The 16,700-nt window shown below is 59.8% G+C and overlaps 1 pseudogene; it reads left to right on the top strand.

Annotated features, from left to right (window-relative positions):
* Window positions 1-9,599: 9,599 nt before the first annotated feature.
* On the top strand, window positions 9,600-12,370 carry LOC144369007 (syntaxin-3 pseudogene; annotated as a pseudogene).
* Window positions 12,371-16,700: the final 4,330 nt, after the last annotated feature.

Genomic DNA, 16,700 nt, shown 5'->3' with positions numbered 1-16,700 from the left:
GTCTTGATGGCTCTGCGGAGCGTCCGCCTGCTCCATGGCACTGGGGCCTCTCCTCCACCTCACTCTGGGCGACACATGGTGCTCCCAGCCCCTTCCCTTCTGCTCCCTCTACATCACAAAGTTACTGCCAGGCACAGTGGCACACACCTGTAATCCCAGGGGCTCGGAGGCTGAGGCAGGAGGATCGCAACTTCCAGGCCAGCCTCAGCAACTTAGCGAGACCCTGGGGACACAGCTCAGTGGCAACGTGCCCCTGGGTGCAATCTGTAGTAACAACAACAACAACAAAAAGCTCTCTGAGGGTTCCCAGAAAATCCAAGAATAAAGTTAACTATACACCTTCGTCAGGCAGAGCCAGCCCTAAACCCTGAGCCGTGACCAGGAGCTGTCTTACCAGGCCCTTTTGTGCCAAGTCCCCTGGGCGTCCCTAAGCCCTGCCGCAGACGCCATTTGTCTGAACCCTGGGATGGACACCACTCATGGCCCTCCTGCCTTCTCAGCTGCATCGTTTTCCACGGCCACAGGCCTTGGAAGGCAGCTGGGGTCCCCATGTGACCTCCTCTTGTGGGAAACTCACTGTGACTGTCACACGACTGGCTGATGGGCAGGCTTCCTGTGTGGAGGCGAGGCGCCCTCCATTCTGATTCTCTGAAACTTGTGCGTGACGTGTGGCCGACCATCTAACTGGAGTGCCCGTCTCCTGCCCGGTTCAGGTAGGAGGAGCTGCTAGGAGCTCAGGAGGGACATACCCACCGCCAGCGCTGGGATCTCCTCGGGCGAGGGTGTGCACGGCTCCGCACCCAGTCAACCCTCAGGGCGTCAGACTCCAGGGCCCTGCTGAAGCCCAGGCTGGCAGGAAGCCCAGGGGTCAACACACTCCAAAACGCTAGCCCCCCCCCCACGCAGTGCGCACTGGACCAAGGCAGGGGCCGATGGTGGCAGTAGAGATAGATGTGCCACCATTCCTGCAGGGACAGCCCCGACGCAGACACCCACTGTGGCTCTCCAGCGCCCCCCGCCCCGCTGCCGTGGCCTTAAAAGGAACTATGAGGCTCAGCCATGGCCAGCTCCCCCAGCACCCTGGCCAGTGTGGCTCTGCGTCTCAGAGGCTGGTCTCTGCTCGCTGTCCAGAGGAAGCATTTCTCCATCCTTGATGTGGAACACGAAGCCCAGAAGAGCTCGCGGGGTCTGCACGCTTTGCCTCCCGGCCAGGCAGAGATGGACAGCACCCCAGCACCCAGGCTGAAGCTGCTGTCACTGGCCACTCCCTGTCACCTTCATCTGGGAACTTGCTGTAGGGACATGTGGCCCATGGAGCCTGAGCTGCCCTCGTGGTGGACATGGGTGCAGCCTGAGGCCCTGGCGGGGGGACAGATGCCAGAAGGAGCAGGGCAGTGGACACAGGCGAGGGAAGGCACAAATTTGCTGTGGGCCCAGAAGGGGCCCAGAAAGGCAGGACCTGACAGTTCACAGTGGAGCCCCGGGCTCCTAGGACGGTGCCCATGCGTGAGAGGCACTCGACACGCAGTGTTGATTGCTTTAAATCAGTGAGGTGAAAGAGAGCCTCGACCCCATGGTGGACTGATCCAGGAGATCTTTAGACATCATCTCTCTCCACCCCATTCCACAGTCCCTCTCCTCGGCCACATGCACACACAACACGCACACATGCACACATAGGCCCACGTGGACATGCACATGTGTATATGTCACACGTGGGCATACACATGCATGCATGCAGCCACGTGTGCACAGTGACGTTTATACATAGTACACATGTGCGTGTCACGCATGCACACACAGGCCCACATGTGCACAGTGACATTTATACATAGTACATATGTGTATGTCATGCATGCACACACAGGACCATGTGTGCACAGTGACACCTATACATTGTACACATGTGTATGTCACACATGCACACACAGGCCCACGTGTGCACAGTGATGTTTATACATAGTACACATGTGCGCGTCATGCATGCACACACAGGACCATGTGTGCACAGTGACACCTATACATTGTACACATGTGTATGTCACACATGCACACACAGGCCCACGTGTGCACAGTGATGTTTATACATAGTACACATGTGTATGTCATGCATGCACACACAGGCCCACGTGTGCACAGTGATGTTTATACATAGTACACATGTGTGTGTGATACGTGCACACACAGGCCCACATGTGCACAGTGACACTTATATATATCACACATGTGTGTGTCGTGATTGCACACACAGGTCTGTTGGGCATTGGAATGCACGTATATGTGTGTTCATGTGCACACACACAGTCACATGCAGCCACATGTGCACAGTCATGTGTATGCATATGTACGTATGGATGCACACATGGGTGCATCCTTGTGGGCATGCACATACATGGTGTGCACACACATGCACAGCCAAAAGGCTGCATACTCCCCTTTTGTTGGGACAGGTTGGGAGAAGCCGCCCAGAGCTGCCCATGAGCCCCCACGCTGTGGCTCTGCAGCTGCATGTCACCTGTCTCATGGAAAATGGGTGAGTGATGACATGCTTTTACAGAAGCGGAAATGAGCCAGTTAATGTGCAAATGACCACCACAACTGCCCCTGGCCCCCAGCACACCCAGTTCTCCCACACCTGCTTCCCACCGAGAGGCCCTTGGAAGCCATTGGTGTCCGAGAGACACATGTCCACCAGAAAAGAAAGCCTTCACATGCAGGCCCTGATCTAGGCATCTCCATCTGTCAGTGTGTGTGTGTGTGTGTGTGTGTGTGTGTGTGAGACAGAGAGACTAGAATTGAACCCAGGAGTTTTGTACTCTGAGCCACATCCCCAGCCTTTTCAATTTTTTATTTTGAGACAGGGTCTTGCTGAGTTGCTAAGGCTGGCCTTGACCTTGGGGTCCTCCTGCCTCAGCCTCCTGAGTCACTGGGATTATAGGTGTGCACCCCCATGCCTGGCTGCCATCTCATTTTATAGATGAGAAAATGGAGGGAGGTGAGGGGCTTGGCCAAGGCATATGGTCAGCCAAGCACATGACCCAGCCGTGTCTGGCCCCAGCACCAGTACTCTGTCACTGTCTCTCCACCCTGTCTCCCTGTGGCTAGCCACTGCAGGAACACAGGGGCTTGTTTTCAGGGTATTGGGGAGGTGCCCCTTCAACTGGTCACTTTGCTGACCTGGGCTGGGGCTTTCTCTCTGCTCACTGCCAACGCAGAGCCAGAACGGTCCTCCTCAGGAGCTCTGCTGGGGAAGGTGTGTTCCTCCGAGTCCTCTGAGCTGCAGGTTGTAGGGAGGACCAGTGTCCAAGGCTGGCCAGTGTCCAAGGCTGGGGATTACACTGGGGCCCTGCTCTATCTGGCGCACACCTCGGAGGGAAACCTGGACTTCGTCCTCCCCCACCACGGGCTGCCCTGAGCAGGAATCAGCAGGCTCCTTGAGCCGCCCTGCTGCCCCCACGACCCATAGACATGGGGGTGCACACCCCCTGCTCCAAGTGTGCTCCTCTGCCAGGGGAGACCAGGAACTATGGTCTCACAGCTTTTCAGTGGCCCAGGCACAGTGCTGGACATGGGGCTGAGCCCCGAGTCCCCACGGCACCCGACAGGATGACCACACTTGAGGACATGGGGCTGAGCCAGGAGTCCCCACGGCACACACCAGGGTGACTGCATTTGGTGCCCCTGCCCTCTCTGAAAGGCTCCCATTGGTCTCCAAAGGTCACTCCACTGAGGCCCGAGGCCTGAGTGATGACCAGCTCCATTCACTCTTCCGTTTCCTGCTGCGGTTTTGTTGGGCGAGTGGGTGGCGGGCGTGGCTGGAACCTGGGCCTGGCTGCCTGCCCTTCCTGCCACTGCTGTGGCCGTGCACAGACGTGGGTCTCCGTGGCTGAATAGGCTGCCTGTGGATTGGCACCAGGGAGCAGCTGTTGACGCAGCAGAGACACAGTGACGCTGTGAATGCTGCTGAGAGGACGCTCCCTCCCGCCTGCTCTCCTGTGACTGCCCCAGAAGCACAAAGGGAGTACTGGTGTCAAGACTGATGGAGGGCAGGGGGACACACCATGGGGGCTGCACTGAGCATCTTCAGGTGCAGAAGGGCTTTCCAGGAGAGCAAGAGGCCAGTCCTCACCCCAGAAGGCCCCGGAGCCTCTTCTGGTCCAGGGAGGATCATGTGCTCGAAGGCCTCTGGAACCAGGTCCAGGAAGAAGCAGGTGCTGCTGCTGCTCAGGATGGGCAGGGGTCAGGGCTGAGACAGCAGCCTCTCCCCACCGGATGAGCAGCCAGCCTGCACCATGGGCACCCAGCTCCACCCAGCTCCTCCCTGAGTGCTCCCCAGCTCCACCCTGAGTCCTCCCCAGCTCCTCCCCAGCTCCTCCCCAGCTCCTCCCCAGCTCAACCCTGAGTCCTCCCCAGCTCCACCCTGAGTCCTCTGCAGCTCCTCCCCAGCTCCTCCCCAGCTCCTCCCTGAATGCTCCCCAGCTCCACCCTGAGTCCTCCTCCCCAGCTCCTCCCCAGCTCCTCCCTGAGTGCTCCCCAGCTCCACCCTGAGTCCTCCTCCCCAGCTCCTCCCCAGCTCCTCCCTGAGTGCTCCCCAGCTCCACCCTGAGTCCTCCTCCCCAGCTCCTCCCCAGCTCCTCCCCAGCTCCTCCCCAGCTCAACCCTGAGTCCTCCCCAGCTCCACCCTGAGTCCTCCCCAGCTCCTCCCCAGCTCCTCCCCAGCTCCACCCCAGCTCCTCCCCAGCTCCTCCCTAAGTACTCCCCAGCTCCTCCCCAGCTCCTCCCCAGCTCCTCCCCAGCTCCACCCCAGCTCCTCCCCAGCTCCACCCCAGCTCCTCCCCAGCTCCTCCCCAGCTCCTCCCCAGCTCCACCCCAGCTCCTCCCCAGCTCCTCCCCAGCTCCACCCCAGCTCCTCCCCAGCTCCTCCCCAGCTCCTCCCCAGCTCCTCCCTAAGTACTCCCCAGCTCCTCCCCAGCTCCTCCCCAACTCCACCCCAGCTCCTCCCCAGCTCCTCCCCAGCTCCTCCCCAGCTCCTCCCTAAGTACTCCCCAGCTCCTCCCCAGCTCCTCCCCAGCTCCTCCCTAAGTACTCCCCAGCTCCTCCCCAGCTCCTCCCCAGCTCCTCCCTAAGTACTCCCCAGCTCCTCCCCAGCTCCTCCCCAGCTCCTCCCTAAGTACTCCCCAGCTCCTTCCCAGCTCCTCCCTGAGTCCTCCCCAGCTCCTCCCCAGCTCCTCCCCAGCTCCTCCCCAGCTCCTCCCTAAGTACTCCCCAGCTCCTCCCCAGCTCCTCCCCAGCTCCTCCCCAGCTCCTCCCTAAGTACTCCCCAGCTCCTCCCCAGCTCCTCCCCAGCTCCTCCCTGAGTCCTCCTCAGCTCCACCCTGAGTCCTCTGCAGCTCCTCCGCAGCTCCTCCCCAGCTCCTCCCCAGCTCCATCCCAGCTCCTCCCCAGCTACTCCCCAGCTACTCCCCAGCTCCTCCTCCCTAGCTCCACCCTGAGTCCTCCCCAGCTCCTCCCCAGCTCCATCCTGAGTCCTCCCCAGCTCCTCCCCAGCTCCTCCCCAGCTCCTCCCCAGCTCCTCCCTGAGTCCTCCTCAGCTCCACCCTGAGTCCTCTGCAGCTCCTCCGCAGCTCCTCCCCAGCTCCTCCCCAGCTCCATCCCAGCTCCTCCCCAGCTACTCCCCAGCTCCTCCCCAGCTCCTCCCCAGCTCCTCCTCCCCAGCTCCTCCCCAGCTCCATCCTGAGTCCTCCCCAGCTCCTCCCCAGCTCCTCCCCAGCTCCATCCTGAGTCCTCCCCAGCTCCTCCCCAGCTCCATCCTGAGTCCTCCCCAACTCCTCCCCAGCACACCCTGAGTCCTCCCCAGCTCCTCCCCAGCACACTTTGAGTCCTCCCCAGCTTCTCCCCAGCTCCTCCCCAGCTCCTCCCCAGCTCCTCCCCAGCACACCCTGAATCCTCCCCAGCTCCTCCCCAGCTCCTCCCCAGCTCCACCCTGAGTCCTCCCCAGCTCCATCCTGAGTCCTCCCAAGCTCCTCCCAGCTCCTCCCCTGCTCCTCCCCAGCTCCTCCCCAGCTCCTCCCCAGCTCCTCCCCAGCACACTTTGAGTCCTCCCCAGCTTCTCCCCAGCTCCTCCCCAGCTCCTCCCCAGCTTCTCCCCAGCTCCTCCCCAGCTCCTCCCCAGCACACCCTGAGTCCTCCCCTGCTCCTCCCCAGCTCCTCCCCAGCACACCTTGAGTCCTCCCCAGCTCCTCCCCAGCTCTGCTGGGATCCACATTGGGCTTCAGCTTCAGGAGCTGGGAGGGGAGCAGGCATTTCAAAGGGGACTGCATGTGTTGATGCTGCTGACCAGCCTGGGCCAGGAAGCCCCAGCCCTGCCCAGCACCAGCCTCGCCAGCCTGACCCCAGTGCAATCTGCTTCCATTCACAACGTGGGGCCCCAGGGCACCTGGCAAGGCTCGGAAAGGGCCAGGCCACCTGCTCCTTGAGGAACCCCAGACCACGGCTGAGCGAGCTCTCGGCCAGTGAGCAGAGTGCTCTTCCTCATGCCCACTCACCCCAAAATGTTCACCCCCCGAAGGACAAAGGCTCCAAAGCAGACTCTCAGCAGGGCCTGCCTCTCACAGAGTTGCCCTCTACTTTCCCTCAAGATCCTTCAAAGCACAGGACGCATGGCCCTCAGGGAGCAGGGACAGGGGACTGCCTCTTAGCAGCCGTGCACTCCTGCGGAGGCTCCTGGGGACACTCGTGCTTGCAGGTGTCGGGGCTCCTGCATGTTAACCTGCAGTTACGCAAGGGCCCTGGGAGCCAACCCTAAGGCACGGCAGGAGCCCAGAGTCCCCCGTGAGAGGCCCTAACAGGCCACACAGCAAGCCCAGAACATCCCCAAACCAGAGCCTCCAACCAGCTGGGCAGACACGCTCTGCACACAGCCAGTTCACAGCCTTTGTAAGTTTGTGTTCCTCTTAACGGAGCCGCCAGCCCATCACTGCAAACAACAGGCACTCAGGAAGAGGCCGGCCCCTAGCAGGAAGGTCGGGGAGAGAGCAGGGGAGAGGTGCGTGTTGGGCACGGTCAGCAGACCCGGGCGGCGGGGCGATGGGGTGCTCTGCCCGCTGCAGGAGCCCTGGCCCTGGGGAGGACGGGCTGCAGCCAGCACGGGAGGCTGGCCACACCAGGCTGCGAGTGTCAGAGCTTCTGGGGACAAATGGAGCCCACACCAGCCACCAGCAGCAGGGAGCCCGTGCCTGGGCCTGACTCGTCCTGCACGGTGTCCCCAAGGCCCCGAAGCATCTTCCCATGATGGGGCTCCCTGTGCCACAAAGACAGACCTGGCACCCATGTGCCTCTGTGTCCATGTCATCGAAGGCATCGCAGCCTCAACAGGTCCTCTCCACGCACTGCTTTCCGTTGTCCGGCAGGCGCCCGCTGCCCATCCCTGACCGCGGGTCATCGACCGCAGGCCACCGGTCAGCCCACTCGGCGAGTTCAGATCTGTGTGCAGACACTGCCCCTTTGGGGGTGAACACGGAGCGCTGCAGCCACGGCCAGAGGTCACTCTGTGCTCACGTTGAGGTTGCATCCTGGACATAGGACACGTGAGAGTTGAAGAGCGTCCCGAAATGAACAGCCCTCACCAGAGACGGAGCAGAGCCACCTCCCCAGCAGAGCCACCTCCCCAGGGACCCTGCAAGCCGCAGCCTGTGAGGAAGCCCCTGGCCACAGCGCTGGGCCAGCGGAAGGCCACTGAGTGACAGACTCCGCGACTCCCCGCGGGGCCTGCTCCGGCACCGTGGGCTGTGGACGCCGGAAGCCCCACCCAGCAGCCCCACCTTCCCCGAGATCCCAAGCCCTCAGCTCAGCGTCAGAGCCGGGGCCAGCCCGGGCTTCCCTCTGCCCAAGCCCGTCGCCCAGTTTCCCTCTGGGTCCCGTCTTCCTTCCCCACCCCCAGATCCTGCCTCCACCCCTAGATCTCTCACCCTCCCCGACTGCCCCCCATCCTCGGCAGCCGGGCCCAGCCGGGTTCCCCACCTCCTGACTCTGCCCCTGCCCCTGCCCCTGGCCCACGCCCTCAGCCACAGCCCCTCCTCAGAGGCGGGTCTGATGTCACTTGCACCCCCGGGCACCCCCTCCTGTAGGTGTGCCGGCCTCTCTGAACCTCAGCCCTCTGCCCGCTCCCCTCGCCTGTGCCTGAGCCCGCTCCCCTGGGGGCACACCGAATCACACCTTCTCTCAGGGCTGTGCTGTGCCAGCAGCATCATCCCGTCCCTCGGGGACACACACTGACCCCTGGCGTCCTGCTCAGGTGTGGCCGCCTCAGCCTCCGGCCGGCATTGCCCACCGCTGAACCGCTGGGCAGACCTGGCTCACGGCTGGGGCCTGTGGGCTCCTCACGCCTCTCACGGCGGGAGCAGTGTCAGGCAGGACTCGTCCCTGGGTCCTCCCGGTGTCCTCGGTCTGCACAGAAGGTCCACTAACGTCCCCTGAATGTGGGGACATCCCTTTTCCGCGCCCAGCACTGGATTCCCACCTGGGTTTTATTTTCATCTCTTTCCCAAGGATCTAGGCGGCTTTGATCAGGATTCACAGAGATGGACTTCCCGGGACTCTGGGTTGGCCAGAAGAACCAGAGGCTTCAAACAAAGGATTCGTCCTCCCAGTCACCAGTATCTACTCAGCTTGAAGCGCCAGGAAAGGGTTCCGCCCACGAAGGTCAGAGTTTCCACATCAGCCTTCTCAGGAAGCCCAGAATCTGCCGATTGCTGCAGTCGCGTGGATAAAAGTAAGATCCACCCACACGTGTGTGTGCCAAAGCAGCCTTCACCCCCTCTTTGAAAAGGAGCCTCCAAGCAGGCACTGTGGCACACCCCTGAAATCCCAACAGTTCAGGAGGCTGAGGCAGGAGGATGAGGAATTCAAGGCCAGCCTTCACAACTTAGTGAAGCCCTAAGCATCTTAGTGAGACTGCATCGAAAGTAAAAAATAAAAGGCCGGGATGTGGCTTAATGGTCAGTGACCCTGGGCTCAATCCCAGCACCAAATAAATGAAAAGAGAGACCTGCCCCAGAACGCAAGTTCCGTCTCCCCACCTCCTCACCTCCCCAGGGCTGATCAAGAGCCCCTCACAGAAGGCGTCCCCTGGATTCCCACTTGGCATGGCGGTCAAGGAAGGCCGTTCCACTGGGCGGAGGCTGAGCGGCTCCCCCAGCGGCGAGTTCTGGGAGGTCAGGGCCTCCGATTCCAGTCATAAGGAGACGCGGACCGGCCATTGGGCTTCCCAGCCCCAGGCCTGGAATTGGACGCACTACCCCCAGGAAAGGATGGAGCACAGCACTGGCTCCCAGCTGCTGGTCTTAGAGGAGCCCTAAGAAAGCAGGCCCAGGGGAGGCCCAGGCCTGAGCGCAGCGGGCAGCCCAGCCTCTCAGGCCCGGCCACCTCCCACACACCCGAGCAGGCCTGAGTGAGGGGCCGGCTCCGCCTCGCCCCGAGCCTTCTGCTCTCCGCACTGAGGCTCCTCCTTGAGAAACCTCTACCTGAAGCCTGCCCTGGGCAGTGGGCTGTCCCAGCTGTGAGCCCACCTGGGCCACGCTTGGAGGAGGTCTGGGCCAGACATGGCGTATGTACTGGCCGTCGGTGTGGTGCAGCAGGTGTGTCTGGACACGGTGGCCCTGGAGCTGGGAAGCCCAATGTCAAGTCAGTGTCTCTTGATGGCTTCTGAGGAATCGGCCACTGAGTTACCTGAACTGCCCAGGTCCCAGAAGGACTCACGGCTGGTTCGCGACCTGGGGGCTCACACAGCAGCGAGTCGTGGTGCCATGGAGGAGGTCGGATGTGGTTCTGCTCAGATGCCTCACTCTAGAACTGTCTGTGGGCATGAGTACATTTTTGTTACTGTAACAGAATATCTGAGGCAGGGTAACTTCATAGAGAACAGAGGCTTGTCTAGCTCTCAGTCTTGGAGGCTGAAAGTGCAGGAGAGCCTCTGGTGAGAGCCCCTGGGTGCGAGCACACGAAGGAGAGAGATCACACTATCAGACAGGAAGCCAGGGGGCACTGAGGGTCAGATCGCTGTCACCACAAGTCACTCTCCTGGCTGTCCACGGCTGCCATCCTCCCCCTAGTGCTCACTGCTTCCTGCAGGCTGCTCTCTGGCCCGCCTCCTCCAGGCAGATGCTCACCTTTCCGCTCTGCAAATGGCACAGAAGGGCCGGAGGGCCAAAGCCCAGGGCTGTGGGGGCTGCCGGGGGTCCTGCGCCTGGGGGTCTTTCTTCAGCCTGCCTCTCGGCCGAATCCTGCCCCCTTCCCCCTCCTCCCCTGGTCCCCAGGATCTCGCCTTCTCCTCAGGAGGGATGTGGCTCCAAGGAAGGAAACGGCAGGTGCGGCGGCGTCAGCAGCAGACGGACATGTAAAGTCGGGCCGAGTCTCTGCACACCTGCCACGGCAACACAGACACGAAGTTAGACACTAGCCGGGCAAGTGTCACATCTGCGACCCCAGCGGCTCCGGAGGCTGGGGCAGGAGGATCCCAGGTTCAAAGCCAGCTTCGGCAACAGCATGGTGCTAAGCAACTCAGTGAGGCAGACCCTGTCTCTAAATACAAGACAGAGCAGGGCTGGGGGAGTGGCTCAGTGGTCAAGTGCCCCTGGGTTCAATACCTGGAACCAAAATAAATAACTAAATCCATTCACAATAGCATCAAAAAAGAATGCATAGGGATAAATCTAACAGAAGGAACGTCAAACTGACACCTTAACACTACGTGACGTTGCTGAGATGAACTTAAGAAGGTCTGTTAGGGCGCCGGCCGCGAGCCGGGTTCTCAGCGCTCGGAGGAGGCCGGGGGTGGAGGAGGCAGCGCGGCAGAGCCTCAGTGGCCTGGGACGCTCCTCCTAACGAGGCCCGCTGCCCGCCCCACCTGGAGCTCCCTGGCCCCGCAGAGACTGGCCGCCACTTCCAGCGGTTCCACGCGTTACTTGCCTCTGGGCACCTGGACCCCAGGATGAAGGACCAGCCGGAGCACTGAAGGCGAAGCGGCTGACCCAGGACCATGAGGCCCAGGGGGTGGAGGTCGCGGTGGTCAACACGGCTTTCACGGCTGGATTCTTTCTGAGATGGAGGAGACGCGGCTCAACATTGGCAAGATCTCAGAGCCCGTGGAGGAAGCAAAGAAACTCTAGAGTATCATCCTCTCTGCACCAATTCCAGAGCCAAACACCAAGGATGACCTTGAGCAGCTCACAATGGAGACCAAGAAAAGGGCCAACAGTGTCGGGAACAAACTGAAGAGCCGGGGAGGCACAGTGAAGAGGTGGGGTCCGCTCATCAGCAGGCCTTCTCTCTCGGAAGTCTGTGGAGGCGATGACCAGGTACAATGAGGCTCGGGGGGACTTCGGGAACACAGCCAAGGGCGAACCCAGGCAGCTGGAGATGACTGGCAACAAGACAAGGCAGAGGAGCAGGAGGAGATGCTGCCGAGTGGCCGCCTGCCATCTCACTTCTGGGATCACCGACTCCCAGATTCCCAAGCAAGCCGTCAGGGAGACCGAGGGTGGGCATAAGGACATTGGGAGGCTGGAGAGCAGCCTTAAAGAACTGCCTGACACGTGTATGGACAGTGCCACGCTGGTGGAGGACCAGGGCCAGAGGTTAGATGGCCTAGAGCTGGACGTCATGCACACGGTGGACGGTGTGAGAAGGCACGAGACAAAACCACAAGAGCTGTGAACTACCAGGGTCGGGCCCGGGAGAAATCGGTGACCATCACTGTGATGGTGGTCGTGCTGCTGGGCACCTTAGCCTCCATCCCTGGACTTGCCGTTGGGCTGCGTGAGTGGCCTGCGGGGCTGCTGCTCCGAGATCACCTGATCTCACTGCAGCCTCGCGGGACCACCTTTGTCTTCAGATGGGAATGGAGTCTGAACGGCCTTCCTGAGGCTGACCCACAGTCAGTCCAGCCCTGGAGGAATCTACCTGCCTGATGAACCCCGAGTTCTCCTCAAAGCCCACTCCTGCCCCAGCAACTGAAGGGCCTTTCCTCCTGGGCCCCAGGACTGACCCAGCTTTTTCCCTCCCGGCTGTGCCCGATTAAGCCTTGCACCTTGGAAAGAGACGGTCCCAAGTGCTGCATCTTCTACCCCACGGAGGATTCTCCCAGAAACGACAGGCATTTTTCTAGGGGAGTCTCTTTAACAAAGCAGAGGGATGCTCCTAGATTTGGCAGCAGGAGGGTTAGATGGGAGACTCTGCGTGGCAGGATGCCGGTCCTGTCGGTCCTGAAAACCTGAGTGGTTGGCCGATGCCATTTGGGTCCAAAAGGTTGACTTGCTTGAAATTCAACTTCAAATCGAGCTTTTAATAGGATCCACCTGGGGGCCAATTTGGTCTTTCTCTAGGTTGTGTTCTCACGTTTACTCAAAAAGGGACCAGGATGACCGGCTTCTGACGTGGCCATTTTCAAAGGCTGAGGATTTGGAATATTTGTTTCCCTGTGAGTTTGGGAAATGGCTTTTCGCCTTTGGAGTGACTCTTTGTGAAGCCAAAATCAACCAGGGACTTAAAATTGGGCTGGCGACAAGGTGCTAGAGTCTCAGACTCTGAAAAGGTCTCGTGAGGCTGAGTGTTCCGTCACTCATGCGTTCGGGGGTGTTTTTAGAAGTGTGTGTGTGAGGTGCATGAACGTATATGTGCCTGCTTCTCAGGAAATAGGAAACTAGAGAAGGAAGATACTATGACCTCAGAAAAAATAAATAAATAAAATTAAATTTAAAAAGAACTTTTTTTGAGCTAGACTAAAAATTAGGTAAGTTGCCTTTTTTTACCTACAAATGAATCATGGTAGAAATAGGATCCTCTTATGTCATCCACAAAGTTGTTTTCTAGAAGAAAACTGGGAGAATCAAATGAGATATGCAGACTGAGGACTGAGCTGGCTTCCGGTTTCTGTGCAGCAGGTAGAGTGGATCCTGACACCTTTCCCTAGCGGCTGCCTCCGCTAGGCTCCCCCGGGACATCCCACAGCAACCCACGTGACCTGGGGGTGTCCTGCCGTGGGCTGGGCGAGTTGGGAGAGGCCCGGGACTACCTGCCACTGGGTGAAGGAGCTTGACAGGTCCTTGGTCCCCAGTTCTTGGCACAGAGGAAGCAGCATCCAGGAAATGTTCGTGCGGTGGCTGCTAAGCCGTGGGTAGCCTTAGATCCCTGCCAGGCTCCCTGACTTGGGTGTCGCTGTGTCTCAGCGTTGACTGTAAAGCTAAGGCAGAGAGAGCCCCTGGCCCAGGCCTGCCCACTAGCTCCTGTGCAAAGGCTCCTCGGCTCTCACTACCCAGCATCAGACAGAGCCTGAGGGGCGCCCTCTCCCCTTGGCTGAGACGGGAGAAGTCAGGCTGCGGCCGCAGGCCTTCACCGTCAGCCGAGACCAAGGCCTGGGGGTTAATGTTTGGAGTGCAACACATGAAGGGTCTTTGTATTTGTTTTAAATGTGAATTTGATTATTTTATTGCTGATTTAAAAATAAATGACTTTATAATGATTGAAAGAAGAAGGTCTGGGTAATAGGAGGGTGTCCCAGGTCATGGGTTGAGAGACTTGACCTGGTTTCCATGACAGTCGTCCCCCGACGCCCTACAGGTTCAACGTGATCCCTCCGGAGCCCCAGCTGAGGTCTCTGCAGAAGCTGAGAAGCTGGTTCTGAGAGTCATATGCAACAGCCAGGGACCAGAACAGCCAAAATCATCTGGAAAAGAAGAGAACTGGAGGCAGCAAGGTGGCTTTGAACAGTGGGAGGCTGCCCTCTCAGTCCGGAGGCCACAAGCTGCAAATGGAGGCACTGGCCGGGCTCCCTCTGCAGGCTCCAGAGAGGGCCCTTCCTCCCCTTCCAGCCCCTGGTCCTGGCCGCGGGGCTAAGCACCCTCAGCGTTTCCCAGACTGCCCCAACACTTCGTCACAGGACCGGGGCACCCCATGTGCGCGCTGTGAAGACCTGGGGAGGGTTAGACCTTTCCCGCTGTGTCACGTGTGGGCTTGGGATGTGGCCTAGAAACGGCCCTTTAAGAAGGAAGTGCTGTTCTCAGGTGGAGAAGGCTCACTCCCTGACCCCAGGCCTCAGGCCACGCCTCTGATCCCTGGGTGTTTGTCCACAGTGGGCTGCAGGTTCTCAGGGCCATCTCAGACTTGCTGAGCCCGACTAAAGGGAGCACCTGACCCCACCCCCACCCCACCTCCAGCACCACTCAGCTGCCCAGCCTCCCTCCCTGCCCTGCTGCCTCCCGCCGTGCCGGTGTGGGGCTCCGACCCTCCGGCTTTCCCAGCCCAGACAAACCTTCTCAGAAAGTCCGTGAGACCTCCACTGAAGGGACCGTCCACTCTTGAGGGCACAGTGACAGAAACCGCGCCTCATCCATAACCATGGATATCCCTAGCCCACGGGCAGCTGACCCTGACCCGCCACGTCCTCAGCCGCCCTGGGAGCGGGGGAGGGGGGGGGTGTCCCTCTGAGCCGCCCCCCCAGCCTCGGCTCAGCCCCGCCCACTGGTTTCATCCCGTCTGCCTGGGCCCTGAGGTCGGCCTGGACTCCAGACAAGCCAGGCCCTGGCCTCTGAGTCTCCTCCGTTCTCGGCAGCCCCGTGGGCTCCAGGGCTCTCGGGGTGGCCCTTGAATGACCTCTGCCCATCAGGCCCAGAACACAGCCCCAGGCTCCTGCTGCTGAAGGCCGGTCTCTGTCTGGGCGGAGGCCACACCCACCACAGGATGAGAAGCAGCCACCTCAGCCATCTTGTGGGCCCAGCTGCACGGCCTGTCCCTAAGGGCCCAGTGGTGAAGAGAGAGGAGACTGGACGGTGACAAAGGACAGAGCCTCTGCCTGCTGGGAGGAAAGGCGCCCTGCCTGACTGGGTGCTAGGAATGATCGGGGTCTCGACAGCCTCAGGGTCTGAGAAGGTCATTCTGCATTGGCCAGCAAAAGGGCAGTAGGAATTTCTAAGCAGCAACAACATCTGGAGGGCCAGACACGCAGCAGCCCCGTCAGGACGAGGAAGTCCTCGTCACACACAGCCACAGCCCGGTGTTAACAGAGCGGCCAGGCAGGGCCCGGGCACCTCCCGCCCGAGGGTGCGGGCTCTTCTGGCATTTCGTTTATCATTTCCATCAGCGCCTTCCACAGAGTGACCCCCTGACCCCGGAATCTCACACTGTCACTCATCATAAGTGAATTTATCAACACGGACGTCATCAGAATACACATGAGAGTTTTCACTGTTGGCATACGAAATTACTTCATTCTTCATGCTTCAAAAAAATCCAATTTTGCATAATAAATAATGATAAGGGCCAGTTGACAATTACCTAGGTGGGAAGGGCTGCGGAAATGACTGGAATTTCAATAGCCTCTGTGGAGCTGTCTGGAGGCTGCCGGAGTGATCGGCTGCTGGTGATCCCCCCGTGGCGGGGTGAGCACAAAGCTCCACACTGTCGATTGGCACGCACCTATTAGTAATTTCCCCCTGTGACACAGACTTAGATGCACAGTCAGGCAAATATTAAAATTAATCAGGCTATTATTTTAATGCAGAAAAACGACAGCTTGTCTGGAAAAAAATCTCATGGCCAGACCCCCACCCACACACACACACACACACACACACACACACACAATCCCGTTCCACCACTGGGCCTGCCCTGCTCACAAGGGACCTGTCACCCACGGTGGACCAGCGACCAGGGATAGTGTTTGCCCTCAGCCTGATCCACTCAGATGGGGAATAATCTCACCCAAGAGAGAAATGAGGGCACAATTTGCTGTCACTTTCCAAGGACAGCAGTGACCGGGACGACACAGTGCAGCTTGCCTGGTGAGCGGGTGAGCAGTGATCCAGATGTGACTTGAGAATGGCCGCACCTGCACTTCTGGCCTAGTCACTGTATCTGAGAAGGGCTCACAGAGAGGCCCTGTCCCCATTATACCCGTCCCCGTCCTCGAGGGCCAAGAGCCCGTGTGCCTCTGGCTTCTCCTTTTGACGGGACTTCAGCTGGTGACCTGTCGGTGGTCCCCTCTGACCGGGCCTCCCGTGACATCCACAGCGATTTTAAAAAGGGCAATGATTGGAAGACTTTGGAACAAGTAACTCACACCCTCTTGACCAGTCCTAAAGGCACTAAATCTTCTTGTCTTTGAAAACAAACACACAAACGAAACGTTTTCCATGCTGCAACCCTCCTGTCTGTGGGGGGCTCAGTGGGCCCACCCCACTCTTGGAAGGTCCCTTTGTCGGGATCACCAGGGCGCTCAGCACTCAGGTTGCCGTGCAGGCAGCCCCACGCTCTGGGGGACGGAGGCGGGAGACGGGGGTTCTGAGGAAGTCGGGCTCTGACTGGAGGAGCTGCTGGCCCTGCGGGGCACCCCTGCCCTGCACCCTCCCAGCTGGAGAAAGGGCCGCTCACAAGTCTGCTTGAAGCCAGGGGACACACGAGGAGTGCAGGGGTCCTCAGGGACTTCACCTTGGCCAACACCTGCAGAGGACGGGGCCAACTTCTTCAGTGAACCTATTTTAACACCGTAAGCCATGTCACGAGGGGCTGCCTCAGGTCAGGATGGGTCAATGGGGGCTCTTGGCAGAACCCCCACTCAGTGCCCTGGTGACAAACAGCACGAGACACCACGTCTCCGTTTTTCAGCACTCCGACCAAGATAACTGACGAGGACAATTACAAGAGGAAGA

The sequence above is a fragment of the Ictidomys tridecemlineatus genome, chromosome 2, assembly GCF_052094955.1.
Source record: "Ictidomys tridecemlineatus isolate mIctTri1 chromosome 2, mIctTri1.hap1, whole genome shotgun sequence".
Taxonomy (NCBI): Eukaryota; Metazoa; Chordata; class Mammalia; order Rodentia; family Sciuridae; genus Ictidomys; species Ictidomys tridecemlineatus.
The sequence above is the reverse complement of the archived record's forward strand: the minus strand, read 5'-3'. Positions and strand labels throughout refer to the sequence as shown.